Source organism: Lithobates pipiens, unplaced genomic scaffold (genome assembly GCF_037356315.1).
Source record: "Lithobates pipiens isolate NorthernLeopardFrog02 unplaced genomic scaffold, aLitPip1_a1.2 Scaffold_10, whole genome shotgun sequence".
Taxonomy (NCBI): domain Eukaryota; kingdom Metazoa; phylum Chordata; class Amphibia; order Anura; family Ranidae; genus Lithobates; species Lithobates pipiens.
In genome coordinates, this window is record NW_027507686.1 from 103,905,775 (window position 1) to 103,912,635 (window position 6,861).

Consider the following 6,861-nt stretch of genomic DNA (forward strand, 5'->3'; position numbering starts at 1 on the left):
CACATCATCAATATAGCGATTCCATGAAATCACATGGGACAAATGGGTCATTCTTGACTCCTCTGAAAAAAGATCCCTTTCTCACCCCCCCAGGTACAGGTTCGCATATGAGGGCGCACATTTCGCCCCCATTGCGACCCCCTGCACCTGGAGGTAGTATACATATAAATATGTTGCGTGTTAGCACAAAGCTAAGCATTTCAAGCATAAATTAATTGTAGCTCCAAGAGTCTACGTCTCATTCTTTCAAAAATTCTCGAATCACCTCCACACCCCTCAATATCTATCGCAACCAGCCAGGCATTTTCAGGTATTGGTAAACCATCGGTGATTTTCAGCAGATCAATCGTGTCTTTTACATAAGAAGGTAACCCCTTGACATGTGGATATAGGTAATCATCAGTGAGTTCACTTGCCTTTTCCGTTAATGAACCACACCCTGATATTATAGGACGCCCAGGAGGGCAAACCAAACTCTTATGCACTTTAGGAAGTGCATAAAAGGTCAGGGTAGTGAATTCATTGATATCAAGGTATTCAAAAGTTTTTACATCAATAATGCCCTTCAAACGTGCTGATGCTATGATATTTTTGTATTTACGTAGATAGTAATTGATATGTGATGCTGGGACCGGTCTATACCAGGTTCTATTAAGGATGATATCAAAACACATTTTTTCATATTGATCAACATCTAATAGTACCAGATTATCACCTTTATCAGATGGTTTGATAATTACCTGTTTATTGGCACTTAAAGAGGAAGTAAACCCTGATGAGTTTACTTCCTCTTTCATTCCCTGCAAAGGCAAAGCATAATGGACTACTATGCATCGCATAGTAGCCCATTATGTGTCACTTACCTGACACAGGAGCCAGCGATATCACCGCTGTCCCCTGTAGTCCGGCGCATCCATGTTGTCGGTGGGGTCTCGCAGCTCCGCCGCTGTCATTTGGCGAAGCCGCGATGACGTCACTCCCGCGCATGCGCACGGGAGCTGACACGCGCGGCAGCTCCGTTCTTGGAAATGCCGCGCTCAGTGCGCCTGCGTGCCGCTGTCTACGGCGCATGCGCCGTAGACAGCGGTGCCTGTCTTCGGGCAAATATCTCCTAAACCGTATAGGTTTAGGAGATATTTTTTGGACCTACAGGTAAGCCTTAATCTAGGCTTACCTGTAGGTCAAAGTGTGTTGTAAGGGTTTACAACCACTTTAATTTGCGGAGTACCTCCCTGTGACCTTTTGATAGACTGGATTGTGGTCCACTCTGCCAGTTAGTTGATTCTATTTCCCTAGTGACCTGAATCACAAATGCCCCCGGAGGATGGATGCCTGAGTGTTACTCATCCCATCCTTTGGATAGGGGCTCCAACCTTCATCCTCCGGTTTGCTTTCATCCCAAAGTTCCATCAGGTCATGCAGAGCTCGCAAATCCTCAAAACTCACCCCCTCCAGATTTGAACCAAGTGGTTCCATGTTTTGAGCCCCCGAGGGTTCCTTGTCATACAGTACTTTATACATCAAACGTCTAGCGAATAAATGTAAGTCTTTAACCAACTCAAACTTATCAGCATTTTCTTCCAGACAAAATGTCAGTCCTAGCTGTAATACTTCCATTTCACTTTCTGACAAAGGATATGAAGAGATATGAATAATATCAAATGCACCCCGACTCCCGGTGGTACCGGGGTCGGGACCAATTACTTTAAATGTTGAGACATTTTCTTTGAAGGAGTGGGTGTATTTATAAGCGTCCGCTTAGAGTCATTAACATTTGAGGTGAAAATAGGTGCTGTTTGCAGATCCGTAGAGGCCCTGGCCCCTAGGGAGCCCTGTGTGGGCCCCTGTGAGCAGGGGCGGATCCAGGGGGGGCAACGGGGCAATTGCCCCTCCTGAAAATATCAATGACTCCTGTCCTGAGTCTCTCTCACATCAGCAGCGGCACCCTGTTCTCTTCATGCCGCGCTGGAGCCTGGAGAAGATGGATGGAGGACTCGGAGGTGGGTGGAGCTACACCGCTGGCCTGACCTCTCTAATGCACACTGTGCTGGTTGCCGCTGCTGAGGGGGAGGAGAGTGAGGCGCCGCATTCAGAGCCTTCTTCCTCCTCCGCGCCCAGTGTGAGAGTGTTGGCTCCACCCACCTCCTCCCTCCATGATCTTCTCCAAGTCTCCAGCGCAGTGTGAACATGAAGACTGACACTCAAGATGAAGAAGACACGGAGGCTGCAGTGGCGACTACAGTGTATGTGAAGTGATGGAGATTGGCGATGCTGCCTGCTCATCTCTCTTGGTCCTTGGAAGCCCCTCCCCACACCAAAGTATAAGAATTAAAGTGAGTACAAAAAGTACTAGTAGTAGTTTGTGTAAAATCACACAATACATTTATGCCACTTATTTATGAAGAAAAAAAACCTGCTCTTTTAGTATTCATCTTGTTCAATCTTAACCGCTTCAGCCCAGAAGGATTTACCCCCTTAATGACCAGACCATTCTATGCGATGCACAGCACTGCGTCGCATTAACTGACAACGCGGTTGTGCAACACTCTACCCAAACAAAATTGACATACTTTTTTCCCACAAATAGAACATTCTTTTGGTGGAATTTGATCACCTCTGTGTTTTATTTTTTTGCGTTATTAACAAAAGAAAACCGACAAATTTAAAAAAAATGTTTTTACTTTTTGCTATAATAAATATCCCAACATTTTTATAATAAATCTATTTCTTCATCATTTTAGGGCTATATATTCTTCTACATATTTTTTGTATCAAAAATGTAATAAACAAAGTTATAGCATCTACAATTTTTTTTAATTTTTATTCATGTTTTACTAGTAATGGCGGAGATCAGCGATTCTTAGCAGGACTGGGACATTACGGCGGACAAATTAGACACCTAACTGACATTTTTGATACTTTTTGGGGACCAGGGACACTAATACGGTGATCAGGGCTAAAAATATGCACCGTTATTGTACTAATGACACTGGCAGGGAAGGGGTTAACATCAGGGGCGATCAAAAGGTTAAGACCCCTTTCACACTGAGGCGCTTTACATGCGCTAAAGCGACCCTGACCATTGAAATCAAGTGCCGCTTTGCGTGCGCTTTGCGGCTGCTTTTAACCCCTTTTTAGCCGTTAGTGGGGGTTAAAAGCCCCACTATCAGGAGAAAAGCGATGCTAAAACGACGGTAAAGTGCCGCTAAAAATAGCGGCGCTTTACTGCCAAAGCACCCAACGCTCAGGTATAAAAGTGCCCTTAGTGTGTTCCTAGGGGGTTCTTGCTAACAGTGTGAGGGGTGGATTCACTAGATTAACAGAGTGCTCCATGTTCCTGGTTAGCAGGAACACAAGATCACTCTGTTCATCTCTAACAGAATGGCGGTCTGCCTTGTTTACATAGGCAGACCCCCGTTCTATCTCTGTGGGGAGCAATCGTGGGTGGCCGGCAGACATTGCTGATTGGCTCCCCCTCTGTTCAATCAGGACTGTATGATACATTAAATATGGTTCTGTAAGCAACACCTTATTTTCTGGCAGTGCCCCTCCTGAGACTAGACTCTGGATCCGCCTCTGCCTGTGAGCCCATAGGTCCCGCTATCCTGGATATGGTCTCGATATTTCTAATTGGGGTATTTAACAATAGTATTGAGTGACTTGAACTGTCTCCCACTACAGTTGTATTGGGGGTTGTTGAAGTGCTCGTCTGCTTAGGTTGGGTTTTTTTATCCTTACTGGCTGTCTTATTGGGTCTTTGTCGACCCTGTGAGCTTGTTTCACTGTCCTTTTTCCTTTTGCGCTGAATTGCTCCCGACTTCTCTGTGCGCAATGAAATAGGCACGTACGACGCCGAAGACACTGAAGATGTATCTGAGTCTACTAAATTCGGGTTATTTATTTGAGGGATTTGATTTTAAGGGGACTTCTGTCTAAACCAGTGGTCACCAACCCTGTCCTCAGGGCCCACTAACAGGCCAGGTTTTATGTATTACCTTGGGCAGATGCAGACTAGAATACTGCAATCACTGAGCAGCAAATGATATCACCTGTGATGTATTTCAGTTATCCTGCAAACCTGGCCTGTTAGTGGGCCCTGAGGACAGGGTTGATGACCACTGGTCTAAACGGTCTCCCTTGTTGTTGCCATTTATAGGCCTGTTCTTGATCATAGGCTTTTTCATCCTTCAAATATTTGCTCTCCTTTAACTTAATAATTCCAGTCGCATATTTTGTCAGATGTTCCCTTAACCCTTTATCCTTTTCCAAAAAGTAAGCATGAGTACTAAGGTTATTGTGATCACCCTGTCATTTTAAAATGTCATTATCCAGTTCACCCATATCCGTGTCGTATTGTTCACAGAGTATTCTCATAATTTCTATTGAACATGCTTGTAAACATTGCTCCCAGGCTTTTTTAACATTAGGTTCCACTTTTTTGATTTTAGGGAAAATTTGAATCCTCAAACCCCATGGAACAATCATATTCATACTGTATCTCTCAAAAAATACCTTGTGCCAACACAGATGGGTTTCAACTATGTCCAGGAGGTGTCAGCAGAGGTAGTCTTTCTCCCTTCCTGCCAACACCTATGCGCACCGGAAATGACACTCATTTCCGGTTCCAGCGGCAGTCTGATGACCTGGGACATCCTTTCATTGCGTCCGCTTGGCGCCATGACACTGTGACGTCACATGTCACGTTTTGGCGCCATGGAGAGGGCTATTTAAACCTGGCCTGCCATGTGACAGGCTGGGAGTGTTTGGAAGCTCGGGAAGTTTGTCCTGCGTATTTTTGTCAGGTAAAAAGGCAGTCTTGTGGTGTTTTGTTAGAGCATTTGCTGAGCATACTTGTTTGTGTGCCCTTAGGGGCTGTACTTTGTATAATTGTGTTTATCTTCTACACTGCAAGGTGGATAGGATCTGGTTCAGTCTGGACGTTGTGGGTCTGCTGTGTTCGGGAGAAGGGGTGCTAATCCTCTGCTCCTTTTCCTCCTTTCCCTCCGTTTCCTGTCCTAAACTGCGGGCCAGTGGGTCAATCTGAACATTTATAGTCCAAAACCGCAAAGAGGTGAGAGACTTGTATATTTTGAAGTTCATGATGCATTTTTGTGCGATTTTTCGCATTTTTTAAAATGCAGTTTGCTATTTCATGGTCTAAGGGGCCACAGTAGTATAACAATCATGAGGGGGTCATATATTTGTTTGTTATTTATTTTCTTATTAGATCCTGTGGATATTAACCTTTCGAAGATCTTTTGCCTTTTTCCCAAGCTCCCTGATCTATAGTAACTCCATTTAACTGATTTATAAGGTGGGTAGGTGTGGTCCCTGTAATGGGGATCTGGGTGGGACCTTCACCGGCCTGTATTCTTATGTCTTTATGATCCGGGAAATCGTTTTGTTTAATAGTTCACTCAGGTACTATTTTATGTATATTTTTCAGAGACATTTGTAATAATCACCACCCTCTCTGCGGGTCCTTCTGGCCATACATGAGGGCAGATCGGCATTATCTGCGGTGTTGATGAATGAAAAAATATTTTGTGAGGAGGATCAATCCCTTCTGGTGTAGATGTTTCTTTTTTCCCCCTTTCTTGGAGGTAAGGGGAGTATTTAATATCTGGATCTTGGGAGGGGTGTTGTTGGGTTTTTTTTTGTTTTTTTTCCCTCCTTCACGCACTTGCAACTTTTGATACTATATTATTGTATTTTATGCTTGCTGCTTTGTTATCTACATAAAGATTTGTATTTGTGATGCGATTTTTCTGAATTGATTTTTCTTTTCTTTTTTCTTTCTTTGTATGTATAGTTTAAAGAGTAACATATTTGTCTTCGTGTGATATGAATACTTCTACTCCCTTGTTCCTGAAGAAGCCGATCAAGGCGAAACATGTTGAACGTACTGGGATGGAACCTCTGTTGGTCTTTAAAGAGAATGTCACCTGTGTTTGTGGACTAGGTGTCAATTATTGACCATAGGGAACTGTATTAAATGTTTGACTTCTTTTATATTCTGTGAAATATATGTGAAATAAACTTGTATATTCTTTTAGTATACTTCTTCTAATTTATTTTTGTTTTTCACTTTCAATATTTGGTGCCGCAAAAGTCCCTTACCTCCAAACTTTTTGTGCATATATTTTCCTTTGGGATGCTGGTACCATTATTGTATATTACTTGAACGGATCCTTGTCAGAGTATTTCTATATCTATCCACTTGAGCTAAACACCCCAATATCACACTATGCAACTATGAACAAAGACATAAAGATTTAAGTTCCGCTGAAAGTGAAAGGGAGAAACAATTCCTGCTGGACCTAATTGAATTGCTGGATGAAAATGATGATGATGACCCCCCTGAAGATGAAACGGATAGAATAATGAATCCCTGGAAAAGAAAAATGGATCTGATAATCAAATCTAAAAGCTGCCAAACATAAGTGAAAACAAATGGATCAGTGTACTCTTGGAACTGGTGCAAACGGATCTAAAATCCATCAATTGGCAGTTGGATGACTATAACAATTTGAATTAAGATGAATTAAAAGCCCCTAATGAACTACGCAATGCAAAAAATATTACAATTAAACGAAGTGATAAGGGAGGCAACATTGTCTTACTTAGTAATTAGGTGTCACGTACCTGGTGGTAGAGCCCGACTTGCAGGAGGAGACCTCTCTTGCGGCTCCGACTCAAGGGCCCTGGTAGTGTATACAGGTAACACAAGAGTCAAGAGTGGCACGAGTGTCCGGCAGGATCAACAGCTGGATCAGGGGATGGCTGGAATCGGAGGGAAACAGGATCAGCAGGCAGGTGCAGGAAGCTGAAGCAGAGCGGCAGGCGGAGAGGCTGGACCAG

The 6,861-nt window shown here is 43.4% G+C and overlaps 1 long non-coding RNA gene across 2 annotated transcripts; it reads left to right on the plus strand.

The window, feature by feature from the left end:
• Window positions 1-2,780: 2,780 nt before the first annotated feature.
• LOC143942064 (uncharacterized) lies at window positions 2,781-6,060 on the plus strand. 2 transcript variants are annotated; one of them, XR_013264670.1, is made up of 4 exons: window positions 2,781-5,071; window positions 5,228-5,314; window positions 5,447-5,603; window positions 5,813-6,060. It is a non-coding gene; the product is annotated as an uncharacterized LOC143942064 (long non-coding RNA). The 2 variants fall into 2 exon arrangements; XR_013264666.1 differs by lacking the exon at window positions 5,228-5,314 and having other exon boundaries at window positions 4,643-5,071.
• Window positions 6,061-6,861: the final 801 nt, after the last annotated feature.